The sequence below is a fragment of the Mirounga leonina genome, unplaced genomic scaffold (assembly GCF_011800145.1).
Source record: "Mirounga leonina isolate KUSES-001 unplaced genomic scaffold, KU_Mleo_1.0 Mir_174, whole genome shotgun sequence".
NCBI lineage: Eukaryota > Metazoa > Chordata > Mammalia > Carnivora > Phocidae > Mirounga > Mirounga leonina.
The window spans coordinates 37,469,113-37,496,449 of NW_023270451.1; the positions used below are offsets into that span (position 1 = coordinate 37,469,113).

The 27,337-nt window shown below is 38.9% G+C and overlaps 1 non-coding gene across 1 annotated transcript; it reads right to left on the bottom strand.

Annotated features, from left to right (window-relative positions):
* Positions 1-7,027: 7,027 nt before the first annotated feature.
* Positions 7,028-7,132, bottom strand: LOC118021427. Its single transcript, XR_004682172.1, has one exon. It is a non-coding gene; the product is annotated as a U6 spliceosomal RNA (small nuclear RNA).
* Between the last annotated feature and the right edge of the window lie 20,205 nt (positions 7,133-27,337).

The window sequence follows — 27,337 nt, forward strand, 5'->3', positions numbered from 1 at the left end:
TAGTGTTTATATTGGCCTCAGGTGTAATGATTAGAGGTCACCAAATGTTGACATTATGGGAAGAGATGAACGTTTTGTGTAAAAAATTGGAGTTTTTAAGGTGTGAGGAAACAGCTTTTAAAATGGTACATCCAGGGGGTGGGAGGCATGGGGTGCCTGTGTGATGGACACTGGGGAAGGTATGTGCTATGGTGAGTGCTGTGAATTGTGTCAGACTACTGAATCACAGACCCGTACCCCTGAAACAAATAATACATTATATGTTAATAAAAAATAAAATAAAAATAAAATAAAATGGTATATCCAGGGCAGAAAAGACAGAGGAAAAAAATAGATTTTACTTCACAGAATTTCTAAACTCTTCATGGTATATAGTTAGAAGGGCAAAGAGTTGGATTATAAGTATTAATATATGGGGAGAAACAGATCAGTACACCATAGAAAAATGGACAAAAACATACCCAAAGAAGTTACAAAAGAAATACAAGTGACTAATAAGAAAGGTAGAAGTTATATTTTAATAATCAAGTAAGTGCAAATTGAAATAGTACGTCTATTTGTCAAACATCAAACTGGACAAGAAAATGCATTCTTATTCATTATTGTAAAAATATAAAAATGGAGATAAAATTTATATATTTTTATATATATATTTGGAAATATATATAGAAAAATTTAAGATACGTATACCTTTTGGCCCAGCAAGAAAGCAATGAAAGGTGTAACCAAAGGTATGGCTACAAGAATATTCTTAGAAGATTTATATAGTATTACACAAATTTGTATAAAATCTAAACAATAGGGGCCCCTGGGTGGCTCAGTCATTAAGCAACTGCCTTCAGCTCAGGTCATGATCCCAGGGTCCTGGGATTGAGCCCCACATCGGGCTCACTGCTCCATGGGAAGCCTGCTTCTCCCTCTCCCACTCCCCGCTGCATGTGTTCCCTCTCTCGCTGTGTCTCTCCCTGTCAAATAAATGAATAAAATCTTTAAAAAAAAAAAATCTAAACAATAGTGGAATGGTTTAAGGAAGTGTGGTACACTAAAATTTATTATACTCTGCAGTCAATTAAAATGATGTTGTGGAAACATATCTATTCACATAGTTAAAAGCTGTAAGTCAGGTAAGATGAATGAGATCTTCATATGTTAACACAGATATCAAAAACATCATTAATGCGGTGCCTGAGTAGCTCAGTTAGGTTAAGTGTCTGACTCTTGATTTCTGCTCAGGTCATGATCTCAGGGTGAGGAGATAGAGCCCTGCATCAATCTCCAGCACTGGGCTTGGAATCTGCTTAAGATTCCCTCTCTCTCTCTCTCTCTCTCTCTCTCTCTCAATACCCGTACCCCCTCCTTCTGTCTCTTAAACAAAACAAAAAACCATGATTAACAAGAAAAGCAAGAGGTATAAAAAGGTACATAAACCTAAAATCAATTGTGTACATTTAAAAACAAAAAGCTGCACTATATATTTTATGGACACATACATATATAGTAAAAGAGTTAAAATATGGAAAATCTACACTTCAAGGAAGTAAGGGAAGTTAAAAAGATCAGGGAAAATTAAATAAGTGCCTTCAACCATATCTGTAACATGTCATTCTGAAGCAATCTAAAGCTAATATAACAAAATATCAACACTTACTAAACTTGGATAATGTATACTTTTCTACTGACAATATTATACCATTTTAAAATATATTAGCAACATAAGTTGTAAAAAAATGGATCTTTAACATGGAAAAATATTTCAAATACATTAGTTACCCACTCAATAAGCAACATACAATGCCATTAAAAATTTTTTATATTTGCATTTGCACATAACTAAAGCTTATAAACATAGGTTTCAAAGTAAAACATAGTTAACTATAGTGATGAATGGCTGAAACACAGATCACATTAACTTTTTCCCCTAAATCTGTATTTTCTGGTCTTTATACAATGAGTTTGTAATAGAAATACTTTTATTTTGGTATCAATCTTCATTTTATATCAGTATTTATGCTTACTGACTTTAATCTGAAATGAAATTTGCATTCTTGGCATCTGTTAGAAACTTTGAGAAAGCTCCCACCTGATCCTTCAAGAATGACAAAATGAAGAGGCCTCCGCCAAGCAGAAAACTTTGTGTCTGTGAACTTCTTGTTGCTTGGCAACATTGACCAGTATCATCCTAACTTTCAGTGGTCATTTTTTTTTAAGTTTTATTTAAATTTCAGTTAGTTAACATACAGTGTAATATGAGTTTCAGGTGTAGAATATAGTGATTCATCACTTCCGTACAGCACCCAGTGCTCATCACAGCAAGTGCCCTCCTAATCCCCATCGCCTGTTTCGTGCATCCCCCATCCACCTCCCCTCTGGTAACCATCAGTTTGTTCTCTAGAGTTAAGAGTCTGATTCTTGGTTTCTCTCTCTCTCTCCCCTTTCCTCATTGTTTTGTTTCTTAAATTCCACATATGCGTGAAATCATATGGTATTTGTCTTTCTCTGTCAGTGGTCATTTCTTAGCCTGGATTTTGCAGAATACAGTCAGAGTTGAAATATCCCAGTATCAGATACCTTGCTCAGTCATTCTTGGAATTTTCCGCATTTAACGAAGACTGCACACAAAATAGTCTCGGTAGAATGAGGAAGAAGCTTATTATAATTATAAGAACAGTTTGGTGGCAAGGTAGGGGCTGAAGTTCGATCAGTTAGTTGCTAAGTTACTGATAGGTGAAGAAGTAGAATCACTTTGTGTGGAAAAGACTGAGGAAAAGAAAAAATACAAGGGGAAACCTGGAGAGAGCTTTAAAGTTGGGGGGATTTTCCTCATCTGACCAAAATGAGAATATGCTCGAGTCCTTTAGTGAGAGAGCTTAAAAACACAGTTTCGGGGGAGAGTGAATGAGACTCTGACAGTAAGGAGTAACCGACTCTGAGAGAATGAGAAGGGGAAATGGGGAACCAGAACACATCTGAACTCAATGGTCTTTTAAAGTGGGAGGAAGAGAGAAGCTAGAAACAGAGGCAGGTTTTTCGATGGTGATGGAAAGGTATGGGAGTTCCCTTTTGGGGATTTCTGTTTTTGAAAAAAGAAATGTAAAGGTCCATGCCTCTTATACTAACCACATATATAGGATGAGGACTTAATGCCCCCTTCACATTCTCTCTCTCTCTCTCTCTTACACGCATACACACAAACAATCACACTCAGGGCACAGTCACATGTACATTCACACATACTCAAGAAGAGGGGGAAAGGACTAGTTTATTTTGTGAGGAACTCAAATAGCAACAACCATAACGAGAATAACTCTATGTTGGGACTGAATTCCGTTCCTTATAGTTCATGCATAAGACTCAGTTAAAATAAAGTTTTTGCCTAAAATTAATTGTAAACAGGGCTTTAAAATTCAACCAAAGGAATCAGGTTGATTATTTACTTCCTGTTCCGAGATACGACTAGAAGAGGATGAGCTGTATAGCTAATGTGGAAAGTAAAACTTTTCTGGGTTTTTTTTTTTTTTTTCATTCTTCGAAATGATGTGCAAATCAGAACCAACTGAATTAAGCAGGCGATGCATAGCACTTGAATACAATGATTAATGGTACCTACATAGTAATTTATGGGAAAATGCTATTGAGCTCAGATATTATTCTGACCATTTTTACCACACACTATAGTTCAATGTGTGTGTAAGATATCACCTTTTTTTAAAATAAAAAACAAATTTACATTATCTATTTTTTTTCCACATTATCAATCTCAGGAGATAGACTCTTTTGACCATTTCCAGTACAAAGCAGTAAGCCTCACCTTGCTTGTGCCTGTATGATAATGTTTCTTTACAGTATCATGTTTTATGGGATCCTAGTGGAAAGGAGAAAAAGGATTAAAAGTGTTTAAAATTAAGAAATTCACGAGCTATTAGTATAGGATCATCATTCTTATTTTTAGTCTGCCCAATTCAAAACCCCAGGACTATATAAATAAACGTGTGGACGTGTTTTGCATTATAAAAAACCTCAGTGGAAGTATAGAATTAAAAATAAACTGCAAGTAGTTTATGCACTGTTGCCTGTATCTGTGCTGATTTTTAAAAGCCCTTACTGGTGTTTCATATTTGCTTTATGCCCTTTAAAGGACTCGGATTCGTCATATACAAAGAAGTTTATGTGATATATAGAGCAGAGCCATAAACCATATTTTATGCATAACAGTGATTAAATGCACGCTTGATATATTTCACTAAGATGGAAACCATGTCGAAAGGCTTACATTTTGATAACTTTCCTTTTGGGGGGCATTTCTAAATTATTTGAGTTGAAGAATAAAATGACTTGTTTGTGAATTCACATGCTCTTTTTAATCATCTTTACGTAATGCTGATACGGCAAAGACGCTAAATTACAGGCAGCAGTGGGAATCTACTGTATAAAAGGCACAGAATCATTTTGTATATGAGCCCACGAGGAATATTCTGTTCAAGGAGAGGAGACATAAGAAAATTACCTAACTCATGAACCACACATTAAGAGCGTAGTCAGCTGTTGTAAATGCGTATCCAACAACAAACCATTATGTGTCTTTGGCTTAATTATATGCGCTTATTACACACCTGTACTGGGGAGTGGAGGCTGCTATTTGCATTACTTGTGGTTTTCTCTATCAAAACAACATTAGCATTACGAAGCTTATCAGGGTTACATATGAGTTGTCTGGCTTGAGTTTGCAGTCCTTTTATTTTGTGCACAACCCAAAGAAGATGAGAACAAATTAGGAAATATTTTAATCATGTTAGCAAAGAATCTCTAAATTTAGAGATGGAGTGAATTTATAGACATGGACAGACATCAGCAAAATTACTAAGCTTTTGTAAATCAACCTGACATTTAGAAAGAGAGTAAAAAAGTTAGATAAATTCAGCATTTAGTTTTTTTCCCTAGAGTTCCATCTTAAAGGGTATTAATTATTATGATGATGTTAGTGTTATTTACTAGTACCTCAAAATAGGGGAAAATGTTAAACCACCAAATAATTTATGATTTACAGTTTTTACAAGTCACCTTAAATAAACAATCTAGGCAAAATTGTTCTGTATGTTTAAGAGCCTCTCCTAACCAAATGGAGGTATTAAAACATTTATTGTGTGGAAAGTATAAGTAGAAATATATATGTATCAAAAACAGCCTTAAAAGATCCTAAGTGGCTCTAAAACGAAGAATTTTATGGAGTTCATTTATATATATCATCAAAACTTGTTACTTTTACAAATCAGATTCCCCTGCTGATTTTGAGGTGTGCTTATTTTAAAAGCATCAAAGTCATTAACCCAACCTTGAATTTCACCACCGTCTATCCTTGAATTAATCTTTCCGTGCCTTTCCTTTACTCCTATTTTCCTTCCTTTCTAAAGAGGAAAAAGTAAGGTTCCACTAAAGAGGATAACACATGTCCAGATGAACATAATCCTGTTACTGTAATTAAAATAAAACCATTTTGGAGGAATAAGCAACAAATGGTGCCCAATGCCCAGAGAAAATTAAAATTCTATTTGGAATTCCCGTGGGGTCTAGTATCAATCCCATAGTTGAAGTTTGATGGTTTCTTGGGAAGACAACAGCTTAGTAAAATAAGGGGTTTGGATCCATGAAAAATATGGTAATCATAGCAAAAGGAGAAATACTAAATAATGTTATTGATTTATAGTAGGCACAAGAAAGGAGCAGATGGTCGTTTGGGAAAAAAAAACAGTCATTTTAGTAGATGCCTCTTAATATGAAACATGAATTGTATTTCTTATAACTACAGAAAATCTACAAATAAGTCTCTAGAAATACCAACAAATTTCTAGAAATAGAAGTAATCCTCTGGTAATTCTTTTTCTTAGAATAAAGTGTAGGGTTACATTGAAAGGCAAGCAAAATTTTCCAGCTCTTAATCGTATTTTATTTTATTTTTTTTTAAAGATTTTATTTATTTGACAGAGAAAGACAGAGAGGGAACACAAGCAGGGGGAGTGGGAGAGGAAGAAGCAGGCTTTCCGCGGAGCAGGGAGCCCGATGCGGGGCTCGATGCGGGGCTCGATCCCAGGACCCTGGGATTATGACCTGAGCCAAAGGCAGACGCTTAACGACTGAGCCACCCAGGCGCCCCTCTTAATTGTATTTTAAAGATTCTGTGGCCCCTTCTTTCACAAGAGCAGACAATAAAATAAATACAATCACTCTTTTGTATTACACTGTAAGTTATAAACTAATTTGGCTTTATTTTATTAATATTTAGAGAGAGATTATTTTTCAACTCATTTTTTTGAAAAATGCTTTTCAACAATTATCGCAACATTTTTCTTAGGGATTGCTTTCAGAATGAAACCATCTGACGTGACTAGAACAATGAGGTAATTTTTTAGAATTTAGATTACCTCCACAATGTCTACTACATATTTTTGCAACTCAGCAAATTATTTCATTTCTCTCTCCCTAGTATGGAAATTTAATCTAGGTATTTATTTCATTTTCAGTAACCTATTTGAAGAAAGACTACCCTTCAGTATACAGTATTACATTATGCATTCACAACTGATACTATAAATTATGCAGTCTAACAAAAAAATTATTAATGGTTTATGGGAGGTGGGGGGGGTGGCAACCATGAAATCTCAACTGCTAGCAATAGAAAGTAATTTTCCCTGTTGCCCATCAGAAAGGAAAAGGAGACCAAAGAGTGTATTTAAACAGCTCCATGGCACTTACTCTTTCGCACATGTCACTGTTTATAAAGACAAACAACAGTAAGACCCCAAAACAAACGAAGCCTAAAGCTTAGGCCACCTTTCTTTTTTTTTTTTTTCTTGCTTGCTTGATTGCTTGCTTTCTTGCTTTCCTTCCTTCTTCCTTCCTTCCTTCCTTCCTTCCTTCCTTCCTTCCTTCCTCCCTCCCTCCCTCCCTCCCTCCCTCCCTCCCTCCCTTCCTCTTTTAACTCACTGGAAATTTTTTCTTTTTTTTTTTTAAGTTTTTATCTAAATTCCAGTTTCAAAATACGCAATGCTTCATAAATTTGCGTTGTCATTCGTGCGTGGGGCCCATGCTAATCTCTGTATCGGTCCAATTTTAGTGTACGTGCTGCCAGAGCGAGCTCAGGCCAGCTTTAAACATCAGTAAACAGGTACTTTTCAACTGCAGCTTGGCACTTCAATCCTCTTCTACGGAGGTCCATTTTAACATGCACTTTGTGACAGCCTCGTAAAGGGAATTGTCAGCTTATTGTATGACGTTGATGACAGAATTTGCCAGCTCTTTTCTTCTGCAATTGTTACTAGTGCCCCCCCCCCCAAATGGGGTATTTTATAATGATTAAAATTATTGAATGTAGGTTGTAACGACGTTTTGGCCTGTTTAATATCACCTGAATTAGAGAAGAAATCCTGCGACCCTGGCGGGGGAATCTTTCGGCAGGTCTGTGTTGCAGAAAGGGATTCCTCCGCTCCACATGGGCATAGAGCAAGTGAGCACCCTGGCCAGGATCATTCAGAGACATCCCGGCTCAACCCAGAAGTCCCAGGTGAGGGAGGAAACCTTGACCTTGTTGAGCTCCACCCATCCCTGGAGTCGAGTGGTTTCTCTTTCCCCAGCAGCACTTTTCAAAACCAGGAGGATCCGTTCGAAGAGCTGATGAAGTTTTTGCAGAAATGGTTCAACAGAATGAGGTCCGCTGCGGTGGACATGGGGCCTGGACTGGGTAGAAAAAGTGGGGAGTGTGTGAGCGATCACAGGCTCGCGGAAAGAGGCATAAAGCAATTAACTTTATAACACAGGTCCTCTCTCTCCTTATCTCACATTCCCCCGTGATGATGGTATCATCATACAGCATTTCCTCTCAAACAGTATAAATCTGGGGGCAGATGTGGTTCAATTTGCAGAACTGTTTTACAGTTCCAAAAGCATCTTATATAAAAATTACAGAGAAATGAGTTATATATAGGAATTCAGTATGGATTAGGAGAAATCTTACAATATTTGCTTGGATTGGTGCTCCCAGCAATTATACTAAATCTCAAAATCTCAGAAAAACCAGACTTTATATTAAAACATTCCGCCCAGGGGCGCCTGGGTGGCTCAGGCGTTAAGTGTCTGCCTTCGGCTCAGGTCATGAACTCAGGGTCCTGGGATCGAGCCCCACATCGGGCTCCCTGCTCGGGGGGAAGCCTGCTTCTCTCTCTCCCACTCCACCTGCTTGTGTTCCCTCTCTCGCTGTGTCTCTCTCTGTCAAATAAATAAATAAAATCTTTAAAAATAAATAAATAAATTCCACCCAAAAAGATGAGCCTTTTCATACCCTATTATTCAAAGACAGCATCCTAACTCTATTAAAAGTGTAGAGTAATACATTTGTTTTTGCCTTATTTTTATGTGCACCGCTTAGCATTCTTAACGCTAAGAATGAAAATTCACTCACTACAGGATATTCTTATCTGCATTTTTCATCCTTAAATTAACACATTGATTCATCCATAAGTTAATACATGAAGATACTATTCTTAGGACTCCTGAATCTGTTCTCGGCCCTTTTCTTTTCCAGATTTTATTTGCTGTTGGCCTACGGTCTCTTCACAGTTGCTAAAGGAGGGGATTCCTTTTGTTTTGTTCTGAGTATTCAGTAATTTTGGTATGGGGTAGAGAATTGCAGGTAGAATCCTTGGATTATTAATGAAAATAAAACTGCTTTGCAATTTTAATTTTCCCATATGCTGCTAGTAATGAGTGAAATAACTTATTACCCACTGGGTTATATAATCAGTCTAGTAGGTTGAATTGTGTCCCCCCAAAAAGATATGTTCAAGTCCTAATCCCAGGTATCTGGGAATGTGACCTTATTTATAAAGAGGGTCTTTAGAGATCTAATCCAATTAAGATGGTGTCCTACTGGATTGGGGTAGGCCCTGAAGCCAATGACTGGTGTTGTTTTTATTTTTTCTAAAGATGTATTTATTTATTTGAGAGAGAAAGTGTGTGTGCTAGCGAGCCTGGGAGAAGGAGCAGAGGGAGAGAGAAACCCAAGTAGACTCCATGCTGAGTGTGGAGCCTGACTCAGGGCTCGATCGCACGACCCTGAGATCATGACCCGAGCCAAAACCAAGAGTCGGATGCTTAACTAACTGCACCATCCTGGCACCCCTGACTAGTGTTTCACAAGAGAAAAAGCAGCAGGTTTAGGTAGGAGACACAGAGGGCCACACACAGGGAGGAAGACTGTGTAACAATGGAGGCAGAGGTTGGGGTGAGGCACTGACAAGCCAAGGAATGCCAGTGATTGCTGGTAACCACCAGAAGCAAGGAAAAAGACATGGAATGGATTTTCCCCTCAGAAATTCCACAAGGAACCAATCCTGTCAACACCTTGATGTTAGACTTCGGGCTCTTGAACTGTAAGAGAATACATTGCTTTTGTTTTAAGCCACCCAGCTTGTGATCACATGTTATGGCAGCCCTAGGAAATGGATACACGCAGAATATGCAAATTTGTCAGGTAAGCACAGTTTAGAGCCTTTTTTTTTTTTTAAAGGTTTTATTTATTTATTAGAGAGAGAGATTGAGAGACGAGTCGGAGGAGGGGCAAAGGGAGAAGCAGACTCCCCACTGAGCAGGGAGCCCGATGCGGGACTCAATCGCAAGACCCTGGAATCACGACCTGAGCTGAAGGCAGACGCTTAACCAACTGAGCCACCCGGGTGCCCCACAGCTCAGATTCTTTTCTGGCAAAAGAGGAGTCAGAATGAGCCAGGACTTCCCCTGCCTCCAGAAGCATAAGTGAGAAACCCCCACTAAGGTACCTGGAGAATTCTTTTTTGATTATTAGATATCTGAAGACAGTGACTTACTTTTCCTCATAGTATACTTTTAATTCTCATCATTACCTAAAGTTACTAATAACTTGAAATAATTATGTTAAAAGCTGGAAGTCAGAATTGTTTGTTGTAGAATTCGGGGTTTCACAGGAAAACACTCAACACACAAGGGAGGTTGTAACTTTTCCATTTTCAGGTGCTTCCAGACTAATTTCTATTGTAAATAGGAATTGGTTTTTCTATTAAAAATGAACATGTCACTCATGCATTCATACGGGTGTGTTAGAAATGTTAAAGGTACATACACTCAGGAATAAATCTGGTGGTATACAAAAACATTAATAGAATTGGGAGTTTGCAATTTTCTACTTTTTGGTTCTATGAACTTCCTACTTTTTCTACAATGTGTATGAATTGCTTATACAATAAAAAAAATTAATAAGGAGTTTGCTTAGTGCAGAGCATTAAATTTACATTTTTCTTAGGTCACATGTTTCCCTGACTTTGTGCCAGGAGAATTAAGGCAATGGACCTCTAGTCTTGCCTTGAAATTTTTTTTCCTACATGCACACACACACACACACACACACCCAACTAATAGAGGAGTGTTAGCTTTATCAGCAATGAGATGTAAAGGAGACATAAATCATGGATGTATCTGACATTTAACCAATTTAGATTCCTTTCACACCACTTTCAATTTCAAGTGTGTCCTTTGGCTTTCCATTTAGAGAAAACAACCCCATCTGCTGATCAGAGAACATCTAACCAAGGCTGCCCCATCCCCACAACTCTTGGAAGCCTACTTGGCCACAACAGAGTAAAATATGACTATGCTGTGCGCAACTCAAGGAGCCTCATGTGGCAGCCCTGAGACTAACCCTGTTTTCTGGAAACACTCAGCATTTTATGGAGTCTTCAGGATTAAAAAATTTCAGAATGCCCTCTTTCATGGCATTGCCAGTTTTTAAAAGCTGGTAATATTTCTAGGCTTCCCACTAATTTAAGGGCAAACAATATAATTAAAATAGCCTACAAGGCCCTACATGATCCAGACCTACCTTGTCAGGTGCTCCCTTCCTCTCCACAGTCCAAGCCTCTCCACACTCCCTTACTCTCCACACTCCACCTCTCCTGCCACAAACTGTTTGCATATACTGTTCCCTCTGCCTGGAATTCTCTTCCTCCCTACCTCTTTACCTAAATAATCCAACTCCTACCTCAGATTTCATCTGGGTTTTTGTTTCTTCAGAGTAACCTCCCTTTCCCTTCCAGACTATGTCAGCCACACACGACATAATATTCCTCTCCTTCGTAGCACTAACCAAGGATGAAATTTTCTAATAATTAGTATGACTATTTATTTTTTTAAAGATTTTATTTATTTGAGAGACAGAGAGCACAGAGGGAGAAGCAGACCCCCTGCTGAGCAGAGAGCCCGATGCAGGACTCAATCCCAGGACCCTGAGATCACGACCTGAGTCAAAGACAGAAGCTTAACCGACTGAGCCACCCAGGTGTCCCTCACCTCTCTTTTTATTCCAAGGCAGGAATAAAGGCTGTGGTGACAGCCAAACACAATATTCTTATGCCTCACTTGGAACACAGATGGGCAAGTGTCTGCCTATTCTTTTATAGAAATACAAAAAGAAAAATGTGAGACTTTAGGAAGAAGAGGGGCTCTTACCAGGCTGTTTAATGGTGTTACACATTCTCTCTTCTTGCCAACAGACCAGTAATTTCAGAAAAGAGGCCTTTAGGTACCCTGCTTGAGATGTTCACAGTCTGTTTACTACTTGCACTTCCTCAGAGAAGGAAACATCATTATACGCTGGTGTCAGGGCCTCAGGCACATGAGGGGCTTTTCTCCAAAGGTCTCCCACGAAATAGAGCCGACTAACGACTTTCAGCGCCATTGCTCCTTTTCAGTGCTGTGCTCATTTTAATTAGACCCACTCAGTGGGTCATTATGGTCTGACTCTCTGAAGGCCACTCACTGCTGCCATGTCCAAGCTGAGGAGGCCGACTGTGTCTACCCTGCCCCTCCCCCAGCCAGTCCCCACCACAGCTACTTAATTCACCTTGCCACACTTGGGATTCCAAAGAAATTAACTTTAGAAAGCAGGCTTGTGGTGGCCCTTAGGCATTGAGTCTGGCGTGTGGAAGGGACATGACCAGGCCTTTGTTCACCTCTGGAACCTCCCTGCACACCTTGCCTACCTGTAATGCGTGGCCCTTTTTCTCGTTTTTAAACAACGTTTTGATATTTGTAAGGATCTGATTGGCTTTCTTTAATGATTCATGAAATGGACAGCATCCCGTCTAACAAATGGAAGGGTGCTCCCAACACTTGGCCTTTTTCATACCTCTTCCTGGCGTCGAGCTTGATAAGAAAATGACGAAAAGGGAGAAGCGCCCACATAGGTTTTAGAAATGAAGTGGGAAGCCCTTAAATCACTGGCCTTCGAAAAATCTCGGGATTTGCCTCTTACTGTTTTAAGGGGATGTTCTGCGTGTGGAAGTCTGATCGGGTTGCGTTCTGCAAAATCGCAGCCCTGGAGAGAGCTCCCTATTCGATATGCATCCAAAGAGACATGAGAATATTAGTCCTTCCAAAATCAGCTGCAATTGAAGCTCACTAAATTGACTCCACATCTTGAGTAGTGACAGAGGAATAGCAAGTATTTTTTACTAAAATGCTCATTTTTAACCAACCCCTTCTTTGAAGATTTTTCTATCACTGATGCAGAGGACATGATCTTTCCTTTACAGAAGATGGCAGAACACCAGCAAATCAATGTCTGAGTCCAGGCGCTACTGTCAGTGCCTCAAACGCTTATCTAGCAACTGCGTCCTTTCACCAGCAATGTCATGCAGAATTGAGGGCAGAATTTATTATAAATGTAAGGAGACTAATGTCCGAGGGAAATTTTGCGTGCATGTGTGCACACAGACATGGGTGTGCATGTGTGGGGAGTAAGGCCGATGCAGGCACATGCCTGTCCTCACCCCTTGATGCTCCATATTATTTGTGGCCAAGAAAATAATAATTGACATCTCACATAATAGAAAAAAAAACATTTTAGCCGCAACTTCTACCATTTCCCCTACTGAGCATTCTACACTGAGCCAGATGACAAGTTTCTTTTGATTCATTTGTTCACTCTACTCATCTTCATGGGACCCCCACCGTCTCCCCACTCTGCTCTGCTCTCCTCAAGCAGAACTGTCCTGCACTGGGTGTGCGGAGATTGACGCCATGATGGATGATAGAAAGGTAACGAAAGGGAAGGCAAGCAAGGGGAAAATGTGGCATCAGGTAATCATACCCTTAATCAGGTTGTGTTTACTCAATTCACATGGAAAAAGCACCTCTTGAGCAAGCACTACATTCCTCAAGGTTACTTTCGCCACATCTCACAGTGATGATCATTTATTGAATGATCTTGACGTAACAGGCGCCATGCTGAGAGCTGTGCATGCATCAGTTCATTTAATTCTCACAGAGCTCCTCCGTAGCATTGCTGTTATTATCCCCTTTTTACAGCTGCAAAGACTGAGGTTCAGAGAGGTTGAGTAACTCATCCAGGGTCAAGTGCTAATAGACGATGGGCAGATGCAGGATATGAACATGACAGTGTGGTCTAGAGCCTGTGCACTAAATGAGTACTTCTCTGCACCTTTTATTTTTAGTCTTGGAATTCCAAACTATTCTGTAGGTTTCAATAAGCAATCACAAAGAAGTAATACAGAGCCAACCATGTAAAACCTATATAAAGAGGAAGCTCTCAAAATGGGTGAATTTTCTATAATTGTAGAGGCAAAACCCAATGCTCTGAAATATGAACCTTTTTTCTCACCGTTACATGAATTTCCTTTTACCCATGAAATCACAAAATGGGACCTCCAGAGCTCAGTGTCACCCCTTGTCCCTCCACGCAACCAAGATCTAATCATTCCACAAATACAAATACTACTCTGTTGTAAATTATCTTCAGAGGTAGAGCTTGCCTAGCACCTGAAGGTAGTGCATTTTTTAAAATCGCTGCTAAATAATACTAAGTTTTCGCCAGAATACAATTTGACCAGCCCTGTCCCCCTAGATTTATTCTGAAGTCTACAAATACTACATATTATCCCCTTGTAAGAACAGGGACATCAAAGGGAGCATCCCTCACTTAGCTGATTTTGCTACCACTTGGTCCATTAAATTCCCCCTGGCACTTGTTGAGCTTAAACAAACAACCCAGAGTGGGAAAAAATAGCATTCTGGATGCTATTTGTTTGATCAGTCTGTGAAAAACTGAATCACTCAGTCAAGCCTGCATGTTTAAGGGGATGGCTCAGTTGACGGACAGCCCATTTGCTGCGAGCCTGCATTCATAAGTGGAGCTGACTTACAAAATGACTATTGATCATATAGAGGGTAAGTTCTTATCTGGTAGCAGCCTGGAGAAACAATAAAAAAAAAAAAAAATGATCTGCCTGTAAGTGATACCCAGGTAGGGTTAGGACTGAGAAACAGATGTTTGGAGGCCTGTTTATGAGAGCACTCTTTGACTTTTTCTTATTTTGAGAGCTTCTGCTTTGACTATAGAAAACATTTTCACCCATTCACCTATGGAAATACAGACTTAAAGAAGGGGGGAACGAGAAGCCCCATTTAGAAAGTTAGATTTTGAATATTTCATCAATGTCCATCTTGTGTGGCCTGGGCTGGCTTGTTGAGAAAACCCTATTTTATTTCAACCTCCTTCTTAGTTAAAATTCTGCTCTTTGAACCCAACTCCGGGTTGAAACCTTGTTGGCAAAATAATAAAAGCCGGTGTCTGCAGCTAGATGGACCCTTCAAGCCCTCCCAAGGTGAGAAAATGTTATTTTTCCCTTTTATGTTGTGGTTCATTGGATAGTATTTGTCATCTTGTCACATAACAGGAACGACATTCACAATGTTGAAATACACCCTTAAGCAGTAGCATCTCTGGATGTGGGAGCAGACTCAGAACTGTATTCCTCGTCAGCCCCTGCAGCACTCACAGGCTTATGTGTCCTCCCACAAGAAGAGCTTCCTTAAAGTGCACCATTTCATTCAGATTTGTCTCAAGGGTCGGGTCACACCAGAACGATCTTCCCATTGGAATGGAAAAGGGATAATTGGATTGCATTTAGATGCCTTTTGCCATATTTTGCATTGACACTTGAAAAGGCATGAAAATTTTGCTGACTTTATTTTATTCTTTAAGACACACACACACCATTCTGATGGGGGAAATGAATAGGTTTTTAATTTATTATGAGGTTAGCTATAGTGAAATCATTGTGATCATACATAGTCAAGGATTTCCTGAAGGCGTAAATTGAGAGCCCTGTGGAGGGAAACAGTTTTAGGCTCCCCTCTTGGGGAAACTGCCCCTTTGCTGTTAGTTCTATAGAGACTCAGGGAAGCTGCCAGTAGGGGAGCCTTATACTCTGTCCATGAGCCTAACCCTATTGCCACTGCTCCCTTGGGCGGCAGTGTCCTTTAAGATTTCTTTTTACCTTCAAGCACAGCGAAGTGCTTCAAACACAATGAGACTTATTTTATCTTTGTCCACTATTATCTCTTCCTCCTTCCCTGTCCCTCCCTCTCCTTCCCTCCCTCCCTTCCCTTCCTCCCTTCCCCCCTCCCTTCCCCTCTCTCTCAATCTCTCTCTCTCTCTCTCACCCACCTGTGGGAAAGTACACCAGATGATATTCCCATTGACTTGGGAATGTTCCCATTGACTTGAGGGTTATCCTGGCCTCCTATCTCCAGGAGAGACTGTTCTGCCTATTGACAAATAGACTTCTCTAGGCGGTTTGGAAAAAACTTTTTCACAAATGATCTTGGAATCTGTCTGAAGAAAATACTCCCAAGAACGCAAAACAGGAAAGTGTATAAATACTTAGAGGTTAATGATCTCACCAGTGGGTTTTTGTGGTATTTCTGGTGTTTCAGAGAGGAGAACCCAAAGTTAAAGAGGAAAATGGAACCCTCCAAAGCTCTTCAAAGATTTAGGGAGGCCATTTCAGCTGTTGTCTAATATGTTCGGGGAGAATGTCCTGTTGAAAAACTAAGAGTTTTCAAACATAGAAAAGATAGGATCTGATTGTCATGATTAAGGTGTATCCTATGGACATCTGGCTCTCCTGTCTGATCGTTTCTCTAAATGCCTCTCGATTAGTTTAAAGCCAACTAAAGTAGACAACTAAAAATACTAACGTGTTTTTATAACACTATTTTATTTATTTAGTTGCTTTGTATTTATTTAGGCAACAGATTTTTTAAAGGACACATGAGGAAGTAACCTTGCTTAAAGCGGTGCAACCTGAATACTCTATTGAACTGGCCTTATGGCTACACTGGAGTATTTGAGTACACCTACCTGCCTTAAAGATTTCTGTGCTAAAATTATTGTAGCTAAGGTCTAGAAGTAGAACTTTGAGGCTTCCAGTCCCATTTTTCTGTGCATTAAAGTAGTTGTAAATTATTTTCTAAGAAGAGGCTTCATTCCCCTCATAAAGATAGAACAAAGTGCCTTTTTTTGTGGTCATGTGTTTTTTGCTAGACTCCAGTAATTTCATAAGTCTCAACCATACTTGTGGTTAAAACTTCTAAAGGTATAATTCTAAATTTAATTGTGAACAGAGAACAATCACACTCCATATAATTGCCAAAGAGCACAATCTCCATACTTAAGTTGCCTTTGGGGTAAAGATGTTAGCCCATGTCAGTGGGCTTAAGACACTGGTCATGTACCACCCTTCCAAATGTTGTTGAGGACCTTGGTCATTATGGTACACAGTCTCATGTATTTGGGACCTTCAGGATAATTTCTTCCTCATCCTTAGTGTCTGGAGGAAATGAGCTGCTTCTACCATTTGTTCATTTGTGTTTTATGGATAATGTGGCTGGTGTATTGCCATTTGTTGCTTACAAGGATGGTCCAAATAGGTGCCTACTAATACCAAGAAGAGCATGGGCCTTTGGAGTAGGCATTTTATATGGCTTTACCCTTAGATCTGTTTAAGGTCTTTGTCCTTATTTTTCCTTTTTCTGCCTCTACTTGATTTTCTCTTGCTGCATTTTAGTAATCTGGCAGATCATTTTTGTGGAAAAGAAGCTGAATCAATATTGCCACTTAAGGGAAAGAGGATATTGCCCCAAAAGACTCAGAAGAACTTGATATATCGCACAATAAGCTGGTAAAAATGAGAGAAGATTTCTGCTCGATCCCTCAAAAGAATTAAAAAAGAAAAAAATCTCTGGAAAAAAAGGCAGGCATCCTTAGGGAATATCAAGCAGTGATAAAGTCAGTGCTACAAATATAGCTAAAATAAGAAAGCAGTGCAAGTAAAAACTGTGATGGAAAATGGTAAAAAATTTTTTTAGCTTTTACTTAAATTCCAGTTAGTTAATATACAGTGTAGTTAGTTTCAGGTGTACAATATAGTGATTCAACAACTCCATACAACACCTGATGTTCATCACAACAAATATACTTCTTCATCCCCATCCCTATTTCACCCATCCCCCGCCCCCATCTCCCCTCTGGTGACCATTAGTTTGTTCTCTATAGTTAGGTGTCTGTTTCTTGGTTTACCTCTCTTTTTTTTTTCCCTCCTATGATCGTTTGTTTTGTTTCTTAAATTCCACATATAAATGAGATCTATGGTATTTGTCTTTTCTCTGACTTTCACTTAGCATAATATTCTCTAGCTCCACCCACATTGTTGCAAATGGCAAGATCTCATTCTTTTTTATGTCTGAGTAATATTCTGTTGTATATATATGTACCACATCTTCTTTATCCATTCATCAGTCAAAGGACATTTGGGCTCCTATCATGATTTGGCTATTGTTGATAATGTTGCTATAAACATCAGGGTGCATGTATCCCTTTGAGTTAGTATGTAAAGTGTAAATTTGCTTTGATGTTGTTTATAGACAGCATAAAAAATTTGCAAATCCATATTCATACTGTGGAGGACACACCTGAGTTATTCCCCCAGAAGCAGAGTAAAAAATGCAAAGAGGTAAGAGAGATGAGAAAAAAATGTGAAAGACAGGGATTTCAGGTCAGACATAAATAATAATTTTCCAAATGCAAAAACCAGAGTGATACATGTGAAGCAATAGTCAAAGAGGTAATAGAAGAAATTTTCTTGAGCTGAAATAAAAATCACAACTCAAAGGGACTTATCAGAATCTAGGCAAAATTATAAAAAGGACCTACATCTAAATAAAGACTAATAATTTTTAAAAAGAAGGATGGTTTTCAGAAAGAAGCAACAGTAAGGGCACTCAACTTTCTCTTTTTCAACATTATTGAAAGGAAAACAAAAAACTAATATCTATAGAATTTTAAGTTATAAGAGGTTGAAAGGCAAGAATTTTATATAAAATCTGATGGCATGTCTGTGCAGACTCTTAGGCAAGGGTTAAAGGACATAGCACTATGTGTCCTTCCCAAGAAGAATACTTGAAGGTGAATCCAGCTGACCTAAATAAATGAATGAACGAACAAGAATGCAGCATCAAGTGTAAAAGGCTGGCAGGATTCATTGAAATCAATGGAAAATGTAGAAAATTAAACTATTATAATCATAGAATTCAATGAGAAGTCTAGAACTCTTACAGAAACAGGAGATTCGAGTGATTAAAAATGATGTATAAAGGTAAGCTGGGTTTATAACCTTAAATGAAGTAAAAACTTGGAATTGGAGTTCTGATAGGCTAAAAAAAACTAAGAGAACACTAAGGTCTTGGCCATACGTTATGTGAGGACGTAGAATCAAAATTTATTTTTTGTGACTTCAAGAATTAAAGAAATACAGGCTTCAAGATAAGTTTAATATAGATCACTATAGAATTAATTCAAGATTTCTCCCTTCCCAGTAACTGCAAAAAATACCAATAGGGGAATAACTGTGTACCTAGCAGAAGATAGAAAACAAAATTAACAATGTCATCAAGAAGCTTGAAATAAGAAAAATAAACATGCCCACATTGACAATACATGCCAGTAAGCTACCACCTCCCCATATCCCTCGACCCTCAGCCCTACGGAAAGATCATTTTATTGAAGAAACTGAGAACAGCATGTGGTCCTTCCAGGCAACCTAATATAGAAAGAGGTTTTCTGTTTGTTTTGTTTTATTTTTAGGTACCTAAATTCATAATTTTGAATATAAATACTGTGGTACATGGAAGATGGCCTCAAAGTCTTTGTCACTCTTGTCCCACCAAGAGGTGGAGTTAACTTCCCTGACCCTTATTTTGGGCTCACCTTGTGACTTGCTTTGACCAATGAACAGCCGCAGAAGGTGTGTCCTGGGCCTCAGACCACCTGAGTTTGTGCTCTCTTGGAACCCAGCCACCACTGTAAGGAAGCGCAAGTTACCTTGCTCAAGACAGAGGCTGCAGTCAATTTTACCAGAATATATTTTACCACAATAAAAAAGTACACTGAAAGCACAAATGTATGTTCAAAAAAATCACTTCCTGTCATTTTACCCTACCCTATCACAGTTACTTTAGGTATTAATAAGGAATTTTCCTGCTTACAGTTGACTCAATTTTTTTTATTTGAAAAATCCAGATATTTTGGAGGGTTGCCAAATGAAAAGCACTATCTAGTGATGGCACCCTCAGACTTCAGACCAATGACATTTCTGTGACCTGTGCTGGTCAGAAGCACCCTGTGGAGGTGGTAGCCAATTCCACATAAGCAATGTTTTCTACCGAAGAAATATTCTTCTTTTCTAAAGTTCCAGTTAATGAGCAAAGCAACCTGATTGTTATCATAGTCTTGATTTATTATGTCAGCTGTCCCCTCCTGACCCAAATTATATACAGTTAGCATCTAGAGTTGTAGTTTCCATTTCTGAAGTAAATAGATTTCCAGGGGACCACGTGTGGGATTCTTGCTGCATATCTCTCCTAGTCCAAACTTATTCAAACATCTTGTTTGCTGGAAATCTCCTGGGTGGACCCTGCTTCTGTCTCATACCCACTTTTTCCCTCCTGCCTTTCACCATACGTTCCAAACTCTTTGAAGCTATCCTCCACTCCTGCTCTCACCTTGGCATTTCTTATCTCCATACCCTTTAGAGCTGTATTCTCTGCCTGCAATTATGTTGGCGTTTCACACACACGCACACACACACACACACACACACACACACCCCTACACCTACATCTGGCAACCTCCACATATCACTGAAACTCTCTTCAAAAATATCACAGCCTCCTGATAAGTGTTTTGGATCCTCTCCACCCCACCTCTCCTAGACACACAAATCCATGCACACTTGAAGAGGATTTAGATGACTTTCCTCCAGGCTCCTAAGGGTTCTTCTCTCTTATCACACTTACTATGTGGCATTACATTTATCTCTTTCTGTGTTCATTTCTGCCCCCAACTTCCTTGTCACTCACCTCTAAGTTCTTGGAGGACAGAAACTGTGCCTTGTTACTTTTTGATCTCCCAGCACCTGGCAATGACACCAGTGGTTGGTGACTGATGGACCAAACAAAAAAGATGAATTCCTGAGTGAGTGAGGGAGGGAGTGAGTAGCATGGACCCCATGATGTTAATGCAGATAGTAATGCAGAAAATGGCATGGTCCCTACCTTTAGTTCATTAATAACTGACTTGTCAATCATTCAGTAGAGTAGAAGGCCTTACATTTCTTACTGTCCCCACCACCCACAACTACAAAAAATCCTTGAAATGGTCAGCCACACTTGTAGGATTTATATCTAGGATTTATATCCTACTTGTAGGATACGACATTCCTGTTTTACTTCAGAATCTACTTTAACTCCAAAATGAGTTAGTTTCAGTAAACACTTTCCAGCTGAATGGTGTTCTATAACAAAGTTTATCAGATACATCCCTCAGAGATATAAAGAGTTAACTATGTACTTTTCTTAATAAGATTGAAGAGGCAATGCATCATTTTTTCTAAGTATGGCATGCTCTGTGACACCATGTAATTTGGGGGGTATCTATACTTTGCTTGGAAAAGACAAAACAATACCTAGTTTCTTTTTAAGACTATTTTTGCTGCCAGGAAAAAAAATAATTTGCTCTGTCACAATTATGGCCATAAATCTTACAGTGAGGACATTTAATGATGGCTACAAAGCTTCCTTTATTTTACCTTACACGGACAAACTTCAAACTTACTAAGCATGTCAGGAAAAGCAGACTGGGTCCATTTTAGTTCTTCAAATGTGTGTTTGAGAAATGTGTTGTTAAAAACAAATACTTCTCTGGCCCTGATTTTGCCTGGCCTAGGGTAAGACTTCTGCATTCTCTATATAATCAATTAATTACAGTAAATGACTTAATGATAAGTAAATTATTTGGACTTTCAGTTCTTGGTTTACTGAAGTCATTGAAATAAGTTGCTGTAACCCACTTGCAGGTTTCTTTGTGACTTGAGGTTCCATGAGCTTTTAAAATTTTTAATTCATTTTGATGGAGCACCTGGGTGGTTCATTCAGTTCAGCGACAGACTCTTGGTTTTGGCTCAGGTCATGATCTCAGAGTCATGAGAACAAACCCTGTGTGGGGGTTTCCATAGACATTATACCAATTTATCCTACCACCAAAATAAGTGTACTGGAATCGTCATATTTCTCATCACAGAGTGTATCACCAAAATTGATCTTGGCGAAAGTTACAGGTTAAAATATGATCCCAGATAGTATAAAATATGGGGGTCCTTATGTTTTTTTCAAGACAGCCATTTGGAAATCTTTTTTAAAATATGAAAATTATTTTATTTGAGCTCAGTCTGATGCATGAGATAATCTGAAATGGTTCAATACCCATGGAAAAAGCAATTTTCAAATTTCATATGTAGGGAATTCATTCATGAGGGATCCAAAGTATAAGCCAAAAAGAGGAAAGGGGAATTTGAAGCCTTTCTCCCTTTCCCTTTTTTCCAGCCAAATCCTCTCTCCCCTGAGTTATCTTTGCTTAGTGCTCCCTGACCTTTTCCACATTTAATAAAGGGACATTCAGTCTGCATCCTCTTTTTTCCTGAGTGTGGTTACTCAAAGTATAGTGACTGGATAAAACTGAATGTGTTGAAATTCAACTAAGGGATCGGACATTTATGTTTGTCTTTTAACCAGGTTACCAGATCATCCTCTCTGCTAATTCTCCTTTGGACTTGAGTTGTTATTTATTCCCTTCTTTGCCTTCTGAGGAAAGAGACCTATTCTCTGAAACTGTGGAGCTGACTTAAATGCTCACTTTTCTGAAGCAGAGCACAAATTAATGTAATCTTCTATTATATGCTAGTCACTGTCATTGTGGTTAAGTACCACGTAATGCAGATGCAGCATTTTTTAAAGACACACGCAAACACACACACAAACACACAGGCACCATGATTTCTCTTTGATGAATATGGCAAGCTGTTCATTTTTTCACAGCTGTAAAGAAGGCAGTCAATTGTAATAAGTAAAATGAAAGTACCCATTTCCTCTTCTTGATTGAAAAGAGAGAGCAGAATCAAGTTAAAGCTAAAACTTGACTAGGATTCTTATTCCTGGCCATATATTTCTATTTGAGCAACATTTTAAAAATTGTATTTGGCCATCCTAAAAATTAAAATACAAAATTGGACACAATGGGGGATCTAATTGAGATAGTATTGCAAATCAATATTTAAATATTAAGTTGGCGGGGCACCTGGGTGGCTCAGTAAGTTAAGCATCTGACTTCAGCTCAGGTCATGATCCCAGGGGCCTGGGATCGAGCCTGACATCAGGCTCCCTGCTCAGCAGAGAGTTTGCTTCTCCCTTTCTCTCTCTGCCTCTCCCCCTGCTCATGCTTTTGCACTCTCTCTCTCAAATAAATAAAATCTTTAAAAAAGTTAAAAATCTTTAACTTGGCCATAACAGAGTCAATATGAAGATTTATGCTAAAACCAAAATACAAAAGTAAAAATTAAAAAAAAGTCAATAAAATTTCAGTACGTTTTCAGCCCAAGTGTCCCTTGATAGAAGCGAAGTCCATAGCAAAATCTTCATTACAGTTGCTAAAGGAGTCCGTTCATTACACATAGCCTAAATGATCAGTTGTGAGTGTTGGTAGTTTCAGTTTTGCTTTCAATTAAAAATATATGTGTGCTAGGTGGTAAGTATACGCTGATGAAGTATACTATTCCACTTAGCTCTATTAGGTATATTTATGTTCTATACATAAGAAAATGGACAAGGACTTTTGCGGGAACTGTTAGGTCAAAGGTGAAAGCAAAAGGAAGATTTTAGTTATAAAACAAGCAAAACTTCCAATACAGACATAGCAAGAAAAGCAATACAAAGCCTCCAAAGCACTAACCCAAAATGTGTTGGCAAGACTTGTGTGAGGAAAGTAGGGATGCTGGAAAAATGGAAGAAACTAACCTGCCAAGAAGGACAATGGGCAAAGGGACATGTTGATGATGTGGGTTGAAATGTTAGGGCCATAAATAGAGGGTGTTCTAAGAAGAAAAGGACGTTTTAAAAATAATACTAACAGCTCATCAAGAAGAGCCCATACTTTGAAACTCTTTTTTAGCTGGGGAATGACCTCTCAGTTCTAAAGCAGTAGTTCTTAAAATGTGGTCCCAGACCAGTATCACTGGCATCACTTCTAGAAACTTGTCAAAAATTGGAAAATGGTCCCACCCCAGATCCGTGAATCTGGGTTGAGACCCAGAAATGTGCATTTTACAATGATTCTGATGCAAGCTTGTCTGGCCCCCACTGTTCTATAGATTGAAGCCATTGTCTTGGAGCTTGAGAAAGCGTCTGTCAGGAGGCGCCTGGGTGGCTCAGTCAGTTAAGCGTCTCCCTTCGGCTCAGGTCATGATCCCGGGGTCCTGGGATCAAGCCCCGCATCGGGCTCCCTGCCCAGCGGAGAGACTGCTTTTCCCTCTTCCTCTATCCCTCCCCCTACTTCTGCTTCCCCCCCCCCTCTCAAATAAATAAATCTTCAAAACAAAACACCTGTCAGAATCAAAACACCTCAGATAAGCCGTCTCAGCTTCCCCAGAATTCTGTCCCCATGACCTGGTGTTTTAAGAGTGGCTTTCCATGTGGAGCAGGAGGAAAGAAGTAGAAGAACACTCCACATTCTGTGGCATATCTTTAAAAAGCACACTTCATAAATTAATTCTGGTTTCTCACTGCCCCAGAAACCTGTTCTTCTTTTTATTGATTATTCTAACATTTGGGGAGGCCAAGCATTGTGTTGAGAAAAGTCTTATTTAACCTATATGTCTGTGAGGTAAATACTATTATCATTCTCATTTTATAACTGTAACAAAGAGGTTAAGTAACTTGTCCAAGATCATCCAGTTAATAAATAAGTGGTAGAGAGGATGTAGCTGGTTCTGATGCCAGATCTTACGTGGTTCATCTCCACAGTTTCTACTTCTCTATGCCTTTTACTTGGCCCCAACAGTCCTCCAGGACTTTTCTTCTGTTCTTGAGAGTTTCCACCACCCCTTGCTCTGGGATTTTGTTCACAACCAACACCCACAAAGAAGTGAGACACCATTTAAATAATCTTTTCTCCCCACTCATCCCTCTTCTTAGGAGAAAATATGCAGTGCACGTGGTTTTAAGGGTTTCATTGCCTTCACAGTGGGAAACCCAGATATTTTAACCTAACGTGGGAAAGGTAGCATCCTTCAAAATATACATGTGTAAAACTAAGGTCTTCTAATTATGTTGTATCACCCCTGACTTCCTTATCATGCAGAAAGCTGAGTCTAAGAGAGTTTCTCTAGCCTCTGTAGATTTTGAGAGAAGGCAGAGGGGAGTGGGAAAACAGGACCAGACATGTAAGTGGGCTTTTCTTAATGTGGCTTGTTCTAGTACCTTCCTCATCAGCCTGATCTTTAACATCACCACCAATGCCTTCCTTCATCAACCCCCTCATCCAGTCGGATCCCAATTCCTATCCATTTCATCTTCCAAATAACCCCGCATTTGGTCAGCTCTTCCTGCTTCCACTGCTGCTATCTTGAATATCACCTGATGAAGCTTTTTAGATTATAAACTGAAGGCAATAGAAATATACAGAAAACATTTAAGGCAAAGATGTGGCATAATCAGATGTGAATTATTTTATAGAGCCATCTTTTAGACAGATGTGCAGAGGATAGTTTGGCAGACCAGAGGCCAGGAGATAAATGAGTCAGGCATGAATGAAATAAAAAACATGAGAGCACTGAACATGGTGCCAAGGAAATGATGGGAACTTACATATTGGTTTCTGTTTCTGTCAGTCCTTCAGGGGAAAAAAAAAAAAGGTTTCTTTATACCAATTTACAAATTCATTTAACATTCATTCAATAAATACATAGTACTTACCACATGAGAGACATGATGTTGAGCTAAGGCAATACAATAGTAAAGAAAACAAAATGCAGACGTGCTTCGTGTTGCTAGCCGCCATTACACCTTTACATGAATGAATGCTCTGAGAAAATATTTCACTAAAGGAATGAAGACGAAAGTATTCACGCATAGGTCGTTGATTTGAGAATAAAGACACCGCACCAAGAGAGAAGTAATGAAGACACACTTCCCCTCCCTCATCATCTTTACAAGGTTTTCCCCCAGAGAGAAAGAAAAAAACTGGCCTTTGGATACCAATAAATAGAAACATGTGTTCCAATCTTTTTGGTGAGCTGGCATCCAGCATAGTGTGAGCTCCAGAATGACTAGGGTATAGACCAGTTAAATCTGAATTTGAAAAAGAGAAAAGATCCTTAGCTCTACAGAAATGTAGATGGAAGCCCAGGTAAAAGCTTTGTCACCTCCAGGAAGGTCATGAGGTCATCACGCTTGGGGATGGACAAGTATTCAAAGGAAAGACAAGGATTACAGTGGATGAAGGATTGTAGGCAAAAAACAACCCTGGCTATAAGTGCGGCGAACAGAGCGCTGGGTTTGGAGGCAGTGAACCTAAATTTGATTCCCTGCTTTGCCCTGCATAAACTGCATGGTTAGGAGCACATGAGGCAATCTCTCTGAACCTGTTCTCTCATTTTTAAAATGGACCCAGACCTATTTTAATTACACCACCGGTATGAAAAGGCAAGATTAGAATGAGATACTATTAAAATGCTATACAACATAAAACTTTTATTGGTTTTATCTTATCTCATCCTGTAAAGTAAGTCACTTAAAATTCTTTTTTTTTAAGAGGAAGCATATAGACATGGATAGAGAGATAAATACACAATGTACAGAAAGGAAATTATCATTACCCACCACCATGTGAGTGCTTAAAAATAGGGACAATGTTTTAATCAGCTTTTTAGTCCAAGAATCTGGCACCTAATCAATTGTCATTAAATGTTGGTTGGATGAATGAATGAATGCTCCAAAAAAGAAATGTTAATAATTTTTGTAGAGCTGACTTGGGAGAGAGTATTAATGGCCTTACATACCTTTCTGGGGATGGAAATAATAGAGTCATAGAATTCACTTTACCTATTTTATGTTATTTAAAACTGGTCTGGACTATACAGCTTAATTTTGACTTGTAGATTGCCTAGTTTCTTGCTATTCAAAGTGTACATCTAGAACCATACCGGTCTACAAACTGTTACTGGTCTATAACAATATAAATACAGATAAAGAGAATAAGCATTTAGAAATTTTTATAGCAACTTGACAGTGTAATTTTACATCTATTGAATCTTTTAAAAAGTTGGCTTGCATGTTTTGTGCCTTTTAAACTCATTTTTCTATTCGTTTTACTGTATGTTACAAAAATATTGGTATATAACAGATTGCAGTGGTAGGGGCTTGGGGGGTAAATAATCCTTCACAACAGATAGTTTGAGAAGCACTGGCCTGGCTTATTGTCCTAGTGCTGTCATTAATCTCTCAGAAACTATCAATGGTGGGATGCCTGGCTAGCTCAGTCAGAAGAACATGCCACTCTTGATCTTAGGGTGATGAATTCAAGCCCCATGTTAGGTGTAGAGATTACTTAAATAAAAACTTAAAAAAATGATCACTAGTAATACTCAAAGTATCATATCCGTGGACACCCTTAGGCTTTTTATGATTTCTGTAAAATAAAATTGGTTTCAGGACAGATAAACAGGTCCCAGTTTAGGTAATTACCATGGCGCTTAGTCCTGGAAAAACAGAGTCATGGAAAAGTTCCAGGAGAGCTGAGATTTTGCCCCAGTTCATCCATCTACTAATGGCATGACCTTGGGTGAGGAAGAACTTGAGAGTTCTCCCTCTTAGTAAGAGGAATTTCCTATTAGTAAGGAGATAATTGTTTCTTTATTAGAGGATTTGGAAACACAAATGTCTCCACAAAGGTTGCTTAGCACAGGATCTGACACACAGGAGGAACTCACTAATTTTGGGTGTTAATAAAGTTGTTTTGGCAGATCCTCTGGAAGGGGTTAAGGTCAATGGGTTCTGATGGCAGAAAACA